At 35.1% G+C, this 21,101-nt stretch overlaps 1 long non-coding RNA gene across 3 annotated transcripts in view; it reads right to left on the bottom strand.

Annotated features, from left to right (window-relative positions):
* LOC110257824 overlaps positions 1-21,101 on the bottom strand; it is a 180,454-nt gene that overhangs the window by 19,184 nt on the left and 140,169 nt on the right. For all 3 annotated transcript variants that reach the window (XR_002340831.1, XR_002340832.1, XR_002340833.1), the window contains exon 3: positions 10,785-10,854. This is a non-coding gene — a long non-coding RNA (uncharacterized LOC110257824). The remainder of the gene's footprint in view (positions 1-10,784; positions 10,855-21,101) is intronic.

The raw sequence follows: 21,101 nt of genomic DNA on the forward strand, positions 1-21,101 counted from the left end.
CACCAATTTACTTTCCCCTCAACAGTGCATGAGAGTTATCTTTTCTCCATATCATCACCAACACTTGTTATTTGTTGTCTTTTTTTCTTTTTTTTAGGGCCACACCTGGGGCATATGGAAGTTCCCAGGCTAGGGGTTGAATTGGAGCTTCAGCTGCCAGCCTAAGCTACAGTTACAGCATTGCAGGATCCACACCATGTCTATGACCTATACCACAGCTCACAGCAATGCAGGATTATTAACCCACTGAACAGGGACAGGGATGGAACCTGCATCCTCATGGATGCTAGTTGGGCACATAATCCAATGAGCCACAATGGGAACTCTTATTTGTTGTATTTTTGATAATAGCCATTATGACAGGTGTGAAGTGATATCTTACGGTATGGTCATTTAATTTTTATCAAGGAGGAAATAGCAGGTTTTCAACAGATGGTTCTGAAAAAATGTATATCTGCATGCAAAGGAATAAAATTAGATTTTTACATCATACCACACACAAAAAAATTTAAATATAGCAAAGACCTAAATATAAGAGGTAAAACTCTAAGACTCTTAGAACAAACATAGTAATATATCTTCATAACTTTGGGTTTGGCAATAGATTTTTAGATATGACACAAAAAGTAAGAACAACAAAAAGAATAGATAAATTGGACTTCGGGAAAATTAAAACTTGTGCATCAAGCAAAATGGGAAATGAGAGAAAATATTTGAAAATTACATATGAAATAAGGTTCTAGTGTCCAGAATATATAATGAGCTCTTACAACTCAACAACAAAAGACAAACAGCCCAATTAAAAAGTGGGCAGAAGGTTTAAATAGACATTTTACCAAAGAATGTATACAGATGGACAACAAGCACATGAAAAGATGCTCAACATCATTAGGCATTAGGGAAATGCAAATCAAAACCACAATGAGATACCACTTCACAATAGACCATAACAAGTGTTAGCAATGATGTAGCATAATTAGAAGTTTCATGTGATGTTGGTGGAGATACAAAATGGTACAGCTGCTTTGGAAAATGTTCTCCATGATTAAATACAGCATTGTCATATAACTTAGCAATTTTACTTTTAGGTACATACCCAAGAGAAATAAACCATATGCCCACACTAAAACTTGGACACAAATCTTCACTGCATCATTATTCATAATGGCCAAATAATGAAAACAACCCACAGGTCCATGAACTGATGAATAGATAAAATGTGTCACAGACACATTATGGAATATTTTTCAGCCGTAAAAAGGAATAAAAAACTAATAAATTATACCATATGAATGAATCTTGAAAACGCTGTTCTAAATAAGCAAAGACACACAAAGGATTATCATATTGAGACATAAAGACAAATATCATATGATGATTTATATATGGAATCTAAAAAATTATACAAAAGAATTTACTTACAAATCAGAAATAGACTCACAAACATAGAAAACAAATTTATGGTTACCAAAGTGTATAGCGATGGGGGTGGGGAAGATAAATTGGGAGTTTGGGTTAACATACACACTACTATGTATAAAATAGGTAAACAACAAGGCCCTACTGTTTAGCACAAGAAAGTATATTTAATATCTTGTAATAACCTACGATTGAAAAGAATCTGAAAAAGAATACATATATGTGTATATGTAAAACTAACTCACTTTGCTATACACTTGAAACTAACACAACATTATAAATTAACTATACTTCAATTTAAAAACTTGAAAGGAATAAAACACTGACACTTTCTACCATATGGGTGAACCTTGAAAAGATTGTGCTAAATAAGCAAAGGCACACCACAAAGGACACACATTGTATGATTCAAACGAAAAATAATATGCAGAACTGGCAAAGCCGTAGAGACCAAAAATAGATTATTTGTTGCCGAGGTGGGGTTGGAGGGCAGGGGGAGTGGGAATGACAATGGACAGATAATGTTTCAGTATTTCTTTTTAGTGTGTTGAAAATGTTAAAAAAAAATAGATTGTGGTAGTAGTTGCACAATTCTATGAATATACTATATACTACTGAACTGTACTCTTAAATTGGGTGGGTGAATGTAATGGCATATAAAATATATCTCAATAAAGCCATAAAAGATTGGAAATCTCTTAAAATTTAATAGAGTATTAAATCATAACTAAGAGAAAAAGGAAAAATAAGCAACTCCATTAGTCATATATGTATATAAACTTTGTAATTAAAAATCTTCCAAGAAGGGGAGTTCCCATTGTGGCTCAGTGGTAATGAACCTGACTAGTATCCTTGAGGATGCAGGTTCAATCTCTGGCCTTGCTCAGTGGGTTAAGGATCTGGCATTGCCATGAGCTGTGGTGTAGGTCATACACATGGCTTGGATCCAGTGTTGCTGTGGCTGTGATATATGCTGGCATGTGCAGCCCCAACTCAACCCCTAGCCTGGGAACTTCCATATGATGTAGGTATGGCCATAAAAAAAAAAAAAAAAAAAAAACTCCCAAGAAGGAAAATTCCTATTCCAAAAAAATTTGTTGGCAAATTACATTAAATATTTAAAGGATAATTACTGTTATATAGAAACCCATTCAAAAAGCAGAAGAGGAGGGAACACTTCCCAAGTTATTTATGATATTAATTCCAATTTTTAAAAGGCAGAAAAATAGATAAGAACAACAACAAAAGACAAAGAATTCATAAATATCAATATAGTTAACAAGATATTAGCAAATAATTAATAATGTATAAAATGTATACTACATCATGACCTATTGGTGTTGACCAAACTGGGAATAGATGAGAACTACTGCCAATTAGTAAAAGAGCATATATGAGCAACACAGCTAATAAACAGTGAGCCATATGTTCCTCCTAAAATCAAAAAAGCAAGGTTGAGATGGCTACTAGAACCACTTCTATTATTTTTTAATTTTTATTGAATTGAAAGTCTCCTTCTAAAATTCATATTGAAATTCAATGTACTTAAAAGTACCCAAAGTATACTTTTTAAAAACATTAATGTGTTCACTTCAGCAGCACATATACTGAAAAAAAATTAACAAAGCAGAAGGATTACACTATTCATATGTAAGTCTTATTCTAAATCTACAGTGATCAAAACAATGTGGAATAACATAAATGCAATACAACCAAATGAAGAGCCTAGAAATAGACTCATACAAATGTGGCCAATTCCACTCAAATCTGGAACAAGACAGGGATGCCCACTCTCACCACTGCTCTTCAACATAGTTTTGGAAGTCTTAGCCACAGCAATTAGACAAACAAAAGAAATAAAAGGCATCCATATAGGAAGAGAAGAGATCAAACTGTCACTGTATGCAGATGACATGATACTATACCTAGAAAACCCGAAGGACTCAACCCCAAAACTCCTTGAACTGATTAATAAATTCAGCAAAGTAGCGGGATATAAGATTAACATTCAGAAGTCAGTTGCATTTCTGTATACCAGCAATGAAACATTAGAAAAGGAATACAAAAATATGATACCTTTTAAAATTGCACCTCACAAAATCAAATACCTCGGAATAAACCTGACCAAGGAGGTAAAGGACCTATATGCCGAGAACTATAAAACTTTAATCAAAGAAATCAAAGAAGATGTAAAGAAATGGAAAGCTATTCCATGTTCCTGGATTGGGAAAATCAATATTGTAAAAATGGCCATACTACCCAAAGCAATCTACAGATTCAATGCAATCCCTATCAAATTACCCATGACATTTTTCACAGAACTAGAACAAACAATCCAAACACTTATATGGAACTACAAAAGACCCAGAATCGCCAAAGCAATCCTGAGAAACAAAAACCAAGCAGGAGGCATAATTCTCCCAGACTTCAAGAAATACTACAAAGCCACAGTCATCAAAACAGTGTGGTATTGGTACCAAAACAGACAGACAGACCAATGGAACAGAACAGAGAATCCAGAAATAAACCCTGACACCTATGGTCAATTAATCTTTGACAAGGGAGACAAAAACATAAAATGGGAAAAAAACAGTCTATTCAGCAAGCATTGCTGGGAAACCTGGACAGCTGCATGCAAAGCAATGAAACTAGAACACACCCTCACACCATGCACAAAAATAAACTCCAAATGGCTGAAAGACTTAAATATAAGACAGGACACCATCAAACTCCTAGAAGAAAACATAGGCAAAACACTCTCGGACATCAACATCATGAATATTTTCTCAGGTCAGTCTCCCAAAGCAATAGAAATTAGAGCAAAAATAAACCCATGGGACCTCATCAAACTGAAAAGCTTTTGCACAGCAAAGGAAACCAAAAAGAAAACAAAGAGACAACTTACAGAATGGGAGAAAATAGTTTCAAATGATGCAACTGACAAGGGCTTAGTCTCTAGAATATATAAGCAACTTATACAACTCAACAGCAAAAAAACCAATCAATCAATGGAAAAATGGGCAAAAGACCTGAAGAGACATTTCTCCAAAGAAGATATACAGATGGCCAGCAAACACATGAGAAAATGCTCAACATCGCTGATTATAAGAGAAATGCAAATCAAAACCACCATGAGATACCACCTCACACCAGTCAGAATGGCCATCATTAATAAATCCACAAATAACAAGTGCTGGAGGGGCTGTGGAGAAAAGGGAACCCTCCTGCACTGCTGGTGGGAATGTCAACTGGTACAGCCACTATGGAAAACAGTTTGGAGATACCTCAGAAATCTATACATAGAACTTCCATATGACCCTGCAATCCCACTCTTGGGCATCTATCCGGACAAAACTCTACTTAAAAGAGACACATGCACCCGCATGTTCATTGCAGCACTATTCACAATAGCCAGGACATGGAAACAACCCAAATGTCCATCGACAGAGGATTGGATTCGGAAGAGGTGGTATATAGACACAATGGAATACTCCTCAGCCATAAAAAAGGATGACATAATGCCATTTGCAGCAACATGGATGGAACTAGAGAATCTCATCCTGAGTGAAATGAGCCAGAAAGACAAAGACTAATACCATATGATATCACTTATAACTGGAATCTAATATCCAGCACAAATGAACATCTCCTCAGAAGAGAAAATCATGGACTTGGAGAAGAGACTTGTGGCTGCCTGATGGGAAGGGGAGGGAGTGGGAGGGATCGGGAGCTTGGGCTTATCAGACACAACCTAGAATAGATTTACAAGGAGATCCTGCTGAATAGCATTGAGAACTATGTCTAGGTACTCATGTTGCAACAGAAGAAAGGATGGGAGAAAAACTGTAATTGTAATGTATACATGTAAGGATAACCTGACCCCCTTGCTGTACAGTGGGAAAATAAAAAAAAAAATGTGGCCAATTGATTTTTGGCAGTGGCACCAAGGCAATTTGATATAGAAAAGAAAATCATGGACTTGGAGAATAGACTTGTGGTTGCCGAGGGGGAGGGGGAGGTAGTGAGTTGGATTGGGAGCTTGGGCTTAATAGATGGAAACTATTGCCTTTGGAATGGATTAGCAATGAGATCCTGCTGTGTAGCCCTGGGAACTATATCTAGTCACTTATGATGGAGCATGATAATGAGAGAAAAAAGAATGTATACATGTATGTGTGACTGGGTCACCATGCTCTACAGAAGAAAAAAAATTGTATTGGGGAAATAATTAAATAAATAAGTAAATAAAATTTAAAAAAGAAAGTATTTTTAGCAAATGCCTCTGAAATAACTGTATATATCCATATAAAAAATTGAACCTTGATCCCCATCTCCTACCACACACAAAAATTAGTTCTAAATGGTTCCTATCTAAATGTAATAGCTAAAATTACAAGGCATTTAGGACAAAAGATAGAAAAAAATATTTATGACCTAGGGTTGACAAAGACTTATTAGACAGGATAAAGAAATCAATTAGCATAGGAAACAAAAAGATCAATTAGCCTTTTCAAACTCAGAAACTTTTGTTCATCAAAATATACTGTTTAAAAAATGAAAAGTCAGGGCACAGACTACGAGAAAATAATTACAAGTCATGTTTGACCAAGGGTTTGTTTTCAGAATATATAAACAAATCTTACAACTCAATAATAAAAGCCAATAAATTATAAAATCGATAAAATATTTGAAGTGGTATTTCACAAAGTATGATATATGAATGTCTAATAAGCACATGAAAAATGCCCAACTTCATTATCATCATAGAAGTGCAAATTGAAACTACAATGAACTGCAATTATATACTCAATAAAATGGCATGACTCCAAAAGATGACAACAGCAATGTGAAATTATCTTACATTGTTAGTGAGAATGTAAAATCATAAACAGGTTTTGGAAGAGTTTTGGCAATTTCTTATAATTGCAAAGTTACATGTATCCTTCAACCCAGAAATTTCACTTTATCAAGGAGGAATTAGAATAATCAAGAAAAATTCAGTAAAAAAAAAAAGTATATGAGCTTTATTAACAATAGCCTAAAACTAGAAACAGTTTAAATGTGTATCAACAGAAAATGGATAAACAATGTAATATATTTATACAATAGTTTCATACTTAGCAATAAAGAGAAATAGACTACTCTTTCAGTCAACACCATGGACAAACATCACATTCATAACCCTCAGTGGGAAAAGCTAAATTCAAAAGCATAATATTATCAATGGATTTATGCAAAATTTTAGAACATGCTACACTAGTCTAAGGTGAAAACTTTCAGAACTGTTTTTTCTTGTGGCTGGAAGGATTGACTGGAAAAGAACAGGAGATATTTTGGGGAAGGTGGACATTATCTATAAACTGAGAGAGGTGTGTTGTATGCATGTAACCACTTGAAACAAATTTTCACTTAAATTTTATAAAATTCAATATATGTAAATTTCACATATACAATTACTGTTAAAAATAAGCAAATGGAGGAGTTCCCTTGTGGTGCAGCATGTTAAGGATCCAGCATTATCACTGCAGCAGCTTGGGTCGCTGTTGTGGCATGGGTTTGCTCCCTGGCCTGGAAACTTCCATATGCTGCAGATGCAGCCAAAAAAAAAACAAAAAAAAAAGGAAATGGAGGTGTGGAGTGGAGTCCATGGGGTTATAGACCAAATGAGAAAAGGCAGTAGAGGTATTATGTAATTATTGAAGTGGAGTAATGAATTTATGGAGTTATGTTCTTTATGATGGTTGACTCTCTATACTTTGTATAGGTTTGAAAATTTACATAATCAACAGTTTAAAATATTTTAAAACAGTAGAATAGACATTATTTTTAAGTGCATATGGAACATTCACCAAGATACACTTTATCTTGTGTCACCAAAAACTCAACTAATCTAAAAGAGTTAACTTTACGCAAAATCTATTATCTGACCAGAATAGGATAAGACTAGAGATCAATAACAGAAAAATAACAGGAAAAACGTCAAACAACTTGAAAGTAACATATTTCTAAATAGTACATGGGAAAAAGTCTTAAGATTTTAGAAAATATTAAGTGCTAAATGAAAGTTAAAATATAACATATAAATATTAGTGAGGTAAGGCTAAGAAAAGCTTTAAAAAAGATCTAAAGCATTATATCCTGTATTAGAAAATAAGGAAGGGCTCAAACCAACAGTTTAAATTTCTACCTTAAGAAACTAGAAAAAGAGCAAAATAATCTCAAGCAAGCAAAGAAAGAAAATTATATAGATCAAAGCAGATGTGTCAATAAAACTGAATACAAAAATAAGGAAAATCAATAAAACCAAAGGCTAGTTCTATGAAAAGATTAAGAAAAATTGATAAACCTCTAGGAAGAATGACAAAGGAAAAAAAATACAAGACTTACCAATATGAAGAATAAATGTGGAAGTACAACTACAGACACTGCAGACACTAGTAAGACTAAAAGAAAATACTCGATACAATGCCACACAGACAAATCCAACAAATTTGATGAGATGAATGAAATCCTTGGAAAACCACTAGTGACCCAAAATCACTCAATTCGAATGTAATATATAAAACCATAAAACTTTTAGAGAAAAAACAGGTTTTTATGACCTGGGTTTTGGAAAAATTCATTAGATATTACACCAAACGGACAATCCAATAAAAATTATGATAAAATAGACCTAATCCAAATTTTAAATTTCATTATTTGAATGACACTAGTGAAAGAGAGGATGAGATGCAGACTAGGAGAAAATATTTGAAAGTCATGTATCCAACAACAACAACAGAAAACTTGTATCTAGAAATTATAAAGAATTCTCAATTGTAGGAGCCAGGGAAGGCAAAAAAGCCTTCTGTGGTCAGGTCTATACCCTGCCTACACATGGAAGTGTGGTCCAGTTCTGTTTCTTGTGGAGTTTTATGCCCTCCATCAGCTTTGTGGCTTTCGACATTCAGGCACTTAGTAGCATCTGTTTTTTTTCTTTCATGATAATTGAGATTCTCTATCTGTGCTTGAGATCTCAAGCCAAGGGACTGAGTCAAAAAGGAGCCCACCAGCCTTGATTGCTGCACTCTATTCACTGGGTTCACTCTCTGTGTATGTGCAGGGGCTAGAGACATAGCCCCAAACTTTGGACAGAGAATTGGTATCCCAGGGCACTAGTTCATCAGCAGGACTTCTGTGTAAAGCTGAATCGTTGTTTCAATAGGAAGAGTTCTCATTTACCTGTACAATGTGTGTGGCTCTCTAATACACATCAGATGTTAGAACTGAAGGACAGCCCTATTCTATTTATACAGTAGTTAAACAAGTGATTGTACTTAGAATTTTCTCATCATGGTGACTAATGAAATAGCTTCATCCCCAATCCCAATGTCTATGTGTTTATAATGCAAATATATATATGGTCTATATAATATATATGTGTATATGTGTGTATACATATATATATACACACACATATATATGATTCAAAGCTCAGAGTCCCACATTCACTAGCTGTGTAAAACTATGCGCAACAAACATTGCTCCCTTGCTATGTAGCCAACACGCTAATCTAGGAAAGCTAGGTATGAGTTCTGGTTCTGGCAATATTTAGCACCATAAACCCTTTCAGACAGAGTTTACCCATTATTCATTCGAGTTTGGCTTGTTTCCTTGACCTCCCAAATATTTTTTTGACTGTGCCCACAGCATATGAAAATCCGTGGGCCAGGAATTGAACCTGTGCCACAGCAGTAACCAGAGCCACAGCAGTGACAAGGCTGGATCCTTAACCCATTCAGCCACCAGAGAACACTTTAAATATATATATTTTTAAATCTTCTCCTATTTATCATGCACTGAGGTGAGTGCTGATCGCCAAAACCTCTCTTGGCACCAATCCCACTCTCAGTATAATTGAATATCCACTCTTACACTCATATCATGCAATTCTCATCCTAACTCCGTAAAGTGACTTTCAGTGTTTTTTGTTTTTTGTTTTTTTGTTTTTTTGTTTTTTTGTCTTTTCTAGGGCCGTTCCCGCAGCATATGGAGGTACCCAGGCTAGGGGTGTAATCGGAGCTGTAGCCACCGGCCTACGCCAGAGCCACAGCAACTTGGGATCCGAGCCTCATCTGCGACCTACACCACAGCTCATGGCAACGCTGGATCCTTAACCCTCTGTGCAAGGCCAGGGATCAAACCCGCAAACTCATGGTTCCTAGTCAGATTCATTAACTACTGAGCCACGACAGGAACTTCGACTTTTGCTATTCTTTATGGATGTGGGCGAAAGATGTTAAGTGACCTTCCCAAGATAGTAGCCGGTATTCAAAAGCAGGGCTGAAACTACAGCTGTGTTGTTCTCCATGCCGAGTTGGGGGCATATTTTCCATTTTGAATGTTATGAGAGTTTATCTGGCTTTGCTTTTATGCCATATATTCTCTTTACTATCATGACTTATTTTGCTCTGCATCCTTGGTGAGGCATTTCTTTTTCCCACCATCTCTAGGAAATTGCAGTATTAAAATGGCTGCCTATATTCAAGCATTATATCTTAGTAGCAATTCAAAAACAAAACAAAACTTATGAACCTCAAATCCACTACAGGATTCCAAAGTACCTTGGGGATAGGAAACATACTCCCAAACTATGATTTGTCAAGTGCTGTGTATCTTTTCCTAATTTTGTTCTTTTCAGTTACATGCTGAGTATTATGAACACAAGCTCTGTGATTCTTTAAGACTCAGAGTAGTAAGTTAAAAAATAAGCGGTTTTAATAAAACAATGTCTTTGGGATTATATTTCATAATATTCCCAGTAGTGCTGTATCAAGCACTAGTCCATCAGTTTTATGAAAACCATGATTAAACAAGATGTTTTCCAATTCCCACAGTGTTCATGATGTTATAAAATGGCTCAATATAGGTTAGCGTATTGTTTGGTAACATATTTTCCGACTGCATGAAAATGAAAATTGAACCACAATTTAAAATATTTTTAACACATGATGTTATGTATAAATTTTTTGTCTCTTTCTCAAGTTGCATTTTTCTCCTATTCTCTCTGTACACACCATTGCTTTGTTTTCTAATAATGGTGCTTAAGTAATAATGATATAGATTGAACCTGATTTTCTATATTAGCTCTACCATATAGTTACATACCTGATCAAGGATCTAATACCCACAATTATTTTTAAAGAATCACAAAATTGTATTTAATAATCTGTTACACAATTTTTGTGCTAGAAGAATGAAATAGGGAAAAATTAACTGAAGGATATGAAATAAATTACTGTAGTATTGAACACATTTATTAATTATAATTTTCTCTGATAGCTTCCTATTTTATACCTTTTTTAAACATGAAAATGAAGAAATACCTTTGCTGAAATCATAAGATCCAGAAGGTTTTCTTTAGAATAGTCTTTGACAGATATTTTCGAGGTAGTTCTAGAAAGAAAAAAAAAAAGCATGAGCAATGATGTTTTGAGAACCAAGTCAGAAATATCTGCCCTAGGGGTCTTTTTCTATTGTTGCAATTTTTGTCTAGAAGCAGGTCATTCTCTTACTTTTAAGTGATATGGCTTTCTTGGGATTTTTTTCTTTAGAACTAGTTGTGCAAAACTTAGCTTGGTGTAGTTGATGGTATAATATTTGGTACAGAGGTAAGAGGATGTCTACAAATAAGATTTCAGTAATAGGCAAAGTCTAGACTAAGAAGATTTCCGTGTTAGACAACTGTTCCCAGACAACTGGGAACAGGTGAAAGCTCTTAAACCATGGCTTAAACTAGAAAAACAATAGTTCCTATGAAGACTGATAATTCATGATTCATGAGATATTGAGAAATTAAAATCTAAAGGCGGTAAAAGAAAATGGAGAAATAAGAGTCAGGTTGTTATCTCATCTGACCCAAGCATCTTTGGACATGATAGTGACATTCACTAAGATAAAGCATAAACAGAAGAGGGGTTTTATAGCGTGATAATGGCTTGATTTTGGAAGTTTTTTCATAATGATCTGCCTATGGGACATACACAAACAATTGTCTAGTAGACACTCAAATTTCTGGGTTTCGGGTTGTTTCTTCCCGAACTGAGAAGCAACATAGAATAAGGAAAAAATAAAAAGGAGATAAAGGAAAATGCATCTGAACTTAGAAGAAGCAGGTCAGAACCCTGTATTCACATAGTCCTTTCTTGCTTGGAAGACCTATTTATCTTTATTATATAAATAATTGACCTTTTTGAAAGAGCTCAAGCCCTAACCACAACTTTCCATCTAGATTGTTCTGTGCAGCACATTCAGCAAAACTCCAACTTGGCACTAAAGCTAATTTTTTTTTTTTTTAAGGCCAGATCACTGCCAGATACAGAACAGAACATGCAGAATTTCTGGCTCCAGATGCAGAAGTTTGCAAACTCACTCTCCTGCCTGCCTCATATTCACTCTTCCATCACTAAAGAAACTTAAAATTGTGTAAACACAAATTACAAATTACAAATGTGCATCTAGAATTACAAATGTGCATCTTAGTGCCTAAAGGAAACAGAGACTGCTGCAGTACCAGGAACCAGGGAAAACCTCTGCCCCACAAACTAAGGGACTGAAATTGTGCCATCATCCTCCTTAGTGATGGAAGAGTGATTACAGGAATCACAGGTCTAGAAACAGGTGTGATATTTGCAGTTCAAGGGTCCCATCCTGCATGAAGCGACCACAACGCTATAAGACACAGGGGAAGAGGTGAAGAAAGGATGCATTTCAACCAGATGAAAGGCGTATGATATGAGAGACACAATGCACAAATAAAATAGCTAAATACATAGTTAACAATTACTACTGATTATGGAATATAATAGCTGATTTTTGTGCAGAAACAAAACGAACTGAAACCCAGACAAAAATAATAAGGAAGATGACTAAGAAGGGCATGCAGGAATGGAATTCAATGAATGGTTTAAGTGTGTTATTTGCCTTATTCTTTATTCTTTTTTCTTTATAATGTGTCTTATAAAGTCATAACTGACTTTAGTAGATAAGTTGCAATCACATGTATTTAATATGATATATATATCATATTTTTTAGTAAAAGTATTTACAAAAAGATCTTCATGGCAGTGTTTGCTTCTGGAAAATGAGGACAAGAAATGATAATACTAAGGGGAACATTTAGTTTTATCTACACTGTTTTATTTCTCTAAGAACAAAGATTTGAAGCTGATATAAAAACAAAGAAATGAAAGAAAAAACAAAATAAAAGATAGGCCTTGAAAGTAAAAGAAAAGAACCAGGAAAAGAAAAAAAGGAGTTCCCATCCTGGCTCAGTGGTAACAAATATGACTAGCATCCATGACTAGCAGTTTTGATCCCTGGCCTCGCTCAGTGGGTTAAGGATCCAGTGTTGCAGGGAGCTGTGGTGTAGGTTGCAGACGCTGCTCAGATCTGGCATTGCTGTGGCTATGGTGTAGGCTGGTGGCTACAGCTCTGATTCAACCCCTAGCCTGGGAACTTCCACATGCCATGGGTGCGGCCCTAAAAAGACAAATAAATAAATAATTTTTTTTAAAAAGTCGCCAACCACCATAATGCCAACAAAATTCCTTTAAGTAATCAGAATTGCATGTGAAACATGGAATCCATCATTTTCTTCCAGTATAAGAGCAGCCTCGCCCTACAGCACAAAGGTAATGCAGTGTCATCAGTTCTGATTAAGAGTGAGAGCTCTGGGAAATACAGTCATGACCTAACCAACTTAAACCATGCAGAAGATAATAGGCCACAAACCAATGTCTGGAGAAAAGCACCAGCAGATTCCTGTGATTAACCAAAAGTGAGGAAAATCCAAGAAGGACTTTGAAAATTTAAGGAGAGCATTAGATTTGACCATGAGCAGTATATAATCTAAAATTTGAACTATTAAACAACAGGAAAAAATTGCATCTCTTGGATCCCACTAGGTTTGAAAACTTCAATACTATTAAAATGCCAAGAAGTCAAATATAATAACAGTATTGAAGTAACACAAGGTCTTTTCTTCTCTCCACAATCCCTGTGCTACTATTATTTACAAGCTATTATTTAAACCTAAGAATATGTAGTACCACAAGAGTTGGAAATAGGAACTATATCTGAAAGAGCTTGAACCATCCTGAGCTGTTATTAGTCACAACCCCTGGATATAAGGTTTGGGGGTAAAAGAACCACTTTAAATGCCCTAGGTAAAAAAAAAAAAGTGATTTCTTGATTGATATAACAGCTACTTTCTCTCTAACTCTTTCCCTCCTTCCTTCCTCCAACTGTTAGCTCAGCTTTCATCTCCATTGCCAACATACTCTGCTCATCTTGGGGCTTCCCAGTAGAACCAGTCTTGCAAATTTATAGCTCCACATATATTTGAAAATGTAAGTTTATCCAGTTTCCTTCATCAGTTGCCCTATTAGCACTGATTAGATAACTGGACCACATTTGAATTAGTCATTATAGTTGGGTTATATAATGATCTTATTGTCTAGGCTTCGTAGCCACCTCATCCCTGGGATTTCCAATCCAAACCAAATGGACTAAGCATGAGGGATTAATTCTATGAAGGAAATTGGGATCATTTACCAGAAGAATGGTGAGCAGTTGATGGGCTGATAAATCATGGCCCAATGTGCTAATACTGGACTAGTGCAGATGGACTGTGACATATTTTACCTTTGAATAATCATTTACATAATTTGGCAGAGACTGGCATAAAGCCCATGATTGACACTATTTCATGGTTTTCATTAAATGAGAAATAGAGGTCAAGTTTAGAGGGATCATGTAGTAAAGTCATGAACATAAATTAAAATTGACCAAGATCAATTGCTTCAGCTTCTGTGGGCTCCAGGTAACGTAGTTAAAAATATTTGTCTTAAAGCATTTGGCACAAATCAAGATGGTTAACATCATAGTGTGGTCAGAACATTGATTTGATCAGAATTAGGGTCCCTAGACACTACCATCAGATTGTTATAAACCTTAATAAATAGCAGAGAGTTTTGGTAAATTCCTCTGAATCTTTAAGTATTTTATCTGATTTTGAGAGTTTTTCAAGCTTGTTTAAATGTTGATTTTAAAAATTTTAATCCATAGTCATTAAATTATCCTTATTTGTCTAAGTTGTAAGCTTGCAAAGCTAAAACATCTAAATATCTAATAACAAGGGATTAGTTGGGACTAATTAAATTCCCCTCACCAAAATGTATACATACATAAATATCTTTAAAAATATATGCCAAGGCCAGTGAGATTGCAAAATTTTTATGATATTTTGCTTTTTATATTTTCTATACTGAGCATGGATTTTTTTGGTGATAAAAAAGAAATGAAACATGAAAAAATGTAATGCTTGGATATAAATCTTAAAAAATATGTACAAGATCTATATGAGGGAAACTAAAAAACTGATGAAAGAAATCAAAGATCTAAATAAATGGAAAAATACATCATGCACATGAACAGGAAGACTCAATACTGTCAAGATACCAGTTCTTCTCAACTTGATCTATAGATTCAATGCAATCTAACCAAAATCCAAAAATTATTTAGTTGATAGAAAAACTGATTTTAAGGGTATATGGAAGGGTAAAAGTCTCAGAATAGCCAACAGAATGTTGAAGTTAGAATAACATCAAAGGACTGATATTACCCAACTTTGAGACTTATTATAAAGCTACAGCGTTTAAGATGGTGTTATACTGGTAGAAATAATAGGCAAATAGATTAATGGACTAGACAAGTGAGCTCAGAAATCGACCCACAAAAAAAAAAGAAAGAAAGAAAAAATTGTCAACTGATCTTTGACAAAAGAGCAAAGGCAATTTAATTGATAAGAGATAGTCTTTTTAACAAATGGTGCTGGAAGTACTAGAGATCCACATCTAAAAATATATGAGCTAAGATACAGGCTATACAAAAAACAACTTACAATGAATCATAGGCCTGAATGTAAAACAAAAGAAAAACTACAACACTCCTAGAAGATAACATAAGAGAAAATCTAGATGACTTTCAGTTAGGTAATGACACTAAAAGCACAATCCAGAAAACAAAATATTTGACAAAGTGAACTTACTTAAAACTTTCATTCTGTGAAAGATACTATTAAGAAAATGTAAAGAGAAGTCACAGAATGGGAGAAAAATCTTTGCTAAAACAAATATCTGATAAGGACTGATATCTAAAATATACCAAGAACACTTAAAATTCAACACTAAGAAAATAGGCAAAAGATCTAGACACTTCACCACAGATATGCAGATGGTAAAATATCATATAAACTATTCAACATCATACGCCATTAGAGAAATGCAAATTAAAACAATGAGACCACTACACATCTATTTGAATGGCCAAAATCCCAAACACAGACAACACTATATGCTGGTGAGGATGTGGAGCAACAGGAACTCTCATTCATTACTGGTGGAGATGCAAATGGTACGGCCACTTTGGAAGGCAGTTGGTAATTTCTTGTAAAACCAAACATATTCCAGACATATGGCCCAGCAATTGCACTCCTACTTAAATGAATTAAAAACTTATATCCATGTAAAGATTTGCACATGAATCTTTATGGCATCTTTCTTCATAATTGCCTAAACTTGGAAACAACCAAGTTGTCTTTCAATAGATAGATGGATAAACAAACTGGTGTATTCATGCAATGGCACATTATTCATCACTAAAATAAATAAATGCTCAAGGGCACCAAAAGACATGCAACAACTTTAAAGTGCATTGCTAAGTGAAGGAAACCAATCTGATAAGGCTATATGCTTTATGATTCTAGCTATATGACATCCTGTAAAAGGTGAAACTTTGGAGACAGGGAAAAGATAAGTAGTTCTTAGTGCTTCAGGCAGATAGGGTCGGGGGAAATGGACCACTATGTAGAACACAAAGGATTTTTTAAGGCAGTGGAACTGTTCTCTATAATACTGTAATTGTGAATTCATGTAATTACACATTCGTCAAAACCCACTGAATGTACTGTGGACTTTTGCTAAAAGTATATAAGGCTGGGTCACTGCGTGATACAGAAGAAATTGACAGAACATTGTAAATCATCAATTATAATAAAAAGAATTTTTAATTAAAAATAAAGACCTATCACAAACCAAAAATAAATAAATAAATAAAAGTAGTGTACCAATATCAGTCATTTGAAGCAAAAGTAGCATATTAAAACACAGTGTTTATAATAGGGGAAACAGTGGGGAGGGCTGTGAGGGGATGTATAGGAACTCTGTACTTTCCACTCAATCATTATATAAACCTAAACCTGCTCAAAAAAATAGCCAATTAAATTTTAAAAATAAATTACATCACTAACTTATATGTTAATTCACCTAATAAATATTTTTGAGCAAGTACTATGTTCCAGACACTATACCTGGCCTTGGGAACTATACAGGGAAAAAATATGGTTCCTTATTGACGTATCAGATATTGTCAAGTAAGCCGGCACTCACACTACAATATGGTAAGTACTACATAGGAATGAGTACAGAGCACTATGAGACCGCATAGAAGAGGCAGCTGATTGATTGTTTGAGAATAAGGAAAGGCTTCCTGGAAGGAGTAACTTCGGGAACCAACCATTTCTAAAATAAATCAATATATTTCTTTCTCCATCTGCATCCCCTAAAGAGCTAACCTGTTTCTTTGCAGTTCATGGACTTAGTCTAATCTAATGTAGGAGGTGCATGTGAATGTCTTGCCTCTTATCTGAAGCTGCAAGAGAGTAGGTCCAGTGCCTGTACTTTCCACTGTATCTAACAGTGCCTAAAACCAAAGCTCATTCAAACAGAGCCTCAAAACAGGTACTGGGAGAGCTACTGGAAGTCAAATACAAAGACAGAGATCAGAGGTCAAGGGAAAACAAAAGTGAGAAAGGGCAGTGGGCAATTGGGGCAAATACTACGGACATAACATTACTGGTTCCTACGGCTGATCTTTATGGATTTCCTAATGAGGGACTTGTGCTGGGGGGTGGCAGATACCTTTAAAGAGCCTCATAGAGAATAGACAGCATTATAAACATATCAAAACTAGCCCTGAACTTCACCCCAAATCTGTGTCATTTCCACAGCAGTAATACCTTACTGTGCAAGATCCAGTGCAAAATGAAAATGTGAGGCTCCTTGTTCAAAAGTGATAACAAATTTCAAGATGGGGACAGAAGAACATTAAACAGAGTGCACGTCTTTCTAATTTGGGGGCCCAGTACAACTGTACCAGTTACACACACGTGAAGCTGACCCTGTCCTACCTCTCTTTGCACAAACACCTTGAAAATGCTTCAACTCTGCAAAGGAACACCTTGAAATCTGTAATGAGTGAGTTTCAAAACCAAGATTCAAACCCAGGTCGAAAGTTTACATTGCATGGTGGTGAGCAGAGCATAAGATACAGAGTATAAAACTTTGGAGCATATATTGGTTCCACTACTCCCATCTGTGTGACCTTGTTTCCAATCTGTAAAATGGGGATAGCAGCTCCCCCATAAAATGAAAATGTAAAAATAAAATGTGATCATATTCTGAATATACCTGGTGCACACTAAATAGTTAAATCACATTGCTTCTTCCATTTCCCAGATGTTCTGATTCAATGCCCCGACCTAATGGGGTTTCAGTACTTCTCAAAGCAAGATTGTGAGCAGTCAACTGGAGACCTTGATGAAATCTCCCTGCTCCTATTTCAGTCTTCCTGAATGAGAACTTCTAGGGGCGAGGGCCTGGAATCTGAATTTTATTATGCTTCTTAAATGGTTCATAGGCAGAGTAAAGCTTGAGAACTATTGCAATTCCTCGTAATAATTAATGATAAAGCATACAGCTAGGTTTTGGAAGATTTACCTCACTGAGAAATAACTTTTGTCAAATTCATCTCTTGTGACTCTCTTTCTTGCTATATGGAGACATTTATATACTAGAGCTTATCTTTGGTAAATACTCATTTATACTTATTAAATATTCAGAAAAAAATTTTAGCAGATGAAATCTCTAACCAAACACTGAAATCCAAGTCTATTACATGAGTGCAAGGGAGAATTGTCCTCCATTGGTTTCTCTTTTAAGGTTGAGAGGAGACTGAAATATGACACGTGTATTTTGTTGGGCACCCCAACATCCAAAGCTCACTTCCTGGGTCCATAGCTTCATCCAGGCAAGTAGAATAATTTTGGATTTTAACTTTCTTTCAAAGTGAATTGAACAAGGTGAGATCAACCCCAAGCACAGTGCTCAAAAAGCTCACAGATATTCAAATAAGTCCTTAGAGCAGTAAGAAGAAATATGCATACAGCATTAATCATTTTGTAGAGAATCTTAATGACATGAAGTCTTTCTTTCTGTAAAAGTGTTTCTCAAGTTTTAATGTGCAGAGAATTGACCTAGGGATCCAGTAAAATGTAGATTCTGATTCAGAGGATCTGGGGTGGGCCCCAGGATGCTGTATAATCTCCTAAGAGATACCAATGCTGGTCCATAGATCACACTTTGAGCAGAGGCCCTACGTACCCTACTTCTTCATTTTCCCACTATTCTTCAATGTACTTTCTTAATTTTTGCTCCCTAACCATGTTACTTGCATGGTTATTTTAGTTCATTTTGGCTTAATAAGAATAATTGTTCATATGTATAATTCTACAGTCCTTGGTACCCTTGGGGACAAAACCCATGACTGTATGGTTTAAATCAATGTTTACTAAAAATTTATTATGTACTAGGAACTGTAATAGATGTTTTCACTTAAATTCTCTCATGTAATTATTATACCCTGTTTTAAATAGGTACTATTATCTCTATTTTGCAGCTAAGGAAACTGAGGCTCAGAGACATTAAATAATTTGGCCAAGATCACATAGCTGTTGAATGGAAGACACTGACTAAAAATAAATCATTTGACTCCAAATCCAGATACTTTAATCATAGCAAGGCTTAATTATCATTGTATAACCAGTGGCTCTCATCTCCTCTAGCACAGGTATAGAGATGAAAAAAAAGTAGGCATTTACTGAGTTTATTAAATAGATGTCGAATAAAAGGAAGACCCTATCATTTTGTTGTTTGGTTGAATTTTGTGTTAAAGACCTGTCTGTGGCACAGATGGTAAAATTCTGACAAAAACATGTTATTGGGGCTTTTTCATTTTTTGCCAAGCTTATCTCATTGAGTATATTTACATTGATTGCAGCATTCATACAAACAGGATTTATTGAAAACCTAGTCTACACAGGGAACAAGATGGAGTTACCAGCATCACTAAAGCAGAGTTTCTGTCTTCAAAAAGCTCATAACCTTGTGGGGAAAAGAGAGAATGAAGTGGAAAAAGACTATTGCGATAGGAGAAGACCAGTGATGGAAATGTACAGAATGCACTAAGAAGCACACAGGATGAAGGCTCTAAGTGGGAGGAGTTTAAAGAAGGCTTTTAGAAGGAATTGGCATTGGTATTACATCTCAAAGGATGATGAGATTGGTGATGATATTAACAAATGTGAATTTTTGATGTTTAATGAAATGTGCTAACATTTGAAAGATCTGCATGTTAGTGAACCAAAACTTAAAATGATCAGTGCTCAATGTGACAAAATTATGCATGGATAAAATATCTATTCAAAGTGCAAGATAGACCTGGTAATTTTAATGAAACAGAGTACAAAAAGTATAATGAAACAGATGTACATTGAGAGTCCATCTTGCAACTAGCCTTTAAGAAATGACCACTTTTTGTGTAGTATCAAAGACTAACCAAAAATATCTGAGGAAGCTAGTAAAATAATCCTCCCTTCTCCAACTACATATCTGTGGGAGGCTGGATTTTTTTTTTCTCTTATATACTTCACCCTAAACAATATATTACAACAGAATGAACACAAGAGTAGATATGAAAGAAAACCCAACTGCCTTCTATTAAGTCAGACATTACAGAAAATTGTAAAAAGTATAAAACATCACTCTTCCTGCTATTTTTCTGCTTGCTATGAAAAAGTTATTTTTAATAAAATATTTAACTTCTAATGGAGTTATTATAATTACTTTAATTTCTAATATGATAAATATCAATAGATACAAGCCACATAAACAAAAACTCTTCCTTGTCCTCAGTAATTGTTAACAAGAATGTAAAAGGACCCTAAAATGAAAAGGTTTGAAAGCTGTTGCACAGATGATAGACAGCTACTGAAGGATTTAAAGCAAAGGAAGGCCATGGTCAAATTTGAAGTTTAGATATATTACTCTGGCTGTGTTCTTCATTACCATTCACAAAGATTGAGTGTGCAGCTTATCTTACTGTTACAGTCTTAAACTTGGAAGAACACTCTTTTATATATTACAAACATTAAACATGTCTAGGTCACAGCAAGATTTGTCGGCAGGTCACCTTCCCAGTAGGAAACAATGGGACTCTGACTTACAAAGGCTAAGTAACTTACCTTTGGTCACTCAAACTATTCATACAAGGATTTGAACTCAGATGTGTCTGACTCCAAAATTTGTAATTTTTCTAGTACACTGTGCCATTTTTATCATCGAATTCATTACAAAATATAAGCGCCTATTTCACTTTGAGTATGAAAGAAGTCACTTTTAATGAAAAGAGCTTCAAAAATTCTTCCCTTGTCCTTATTTCACATTTGCATTCTGGGTGCTGTAGAG

Source organism: Sus scrofa, chromosome X (genome assembly GCF_000003025.6).
Source record: "Sus scrofa isolate TJ Tabasco breed Duroc chromosome X, Sscrofa11.1, whole genome shotgun sequence".
NCBI classification, from domain to species: domain Eukaryota; kingdom Metazoa; phylum Chordata; class Mammalia; order Artiodactyla; family Suidae; genus Sus; species Sus scrofa.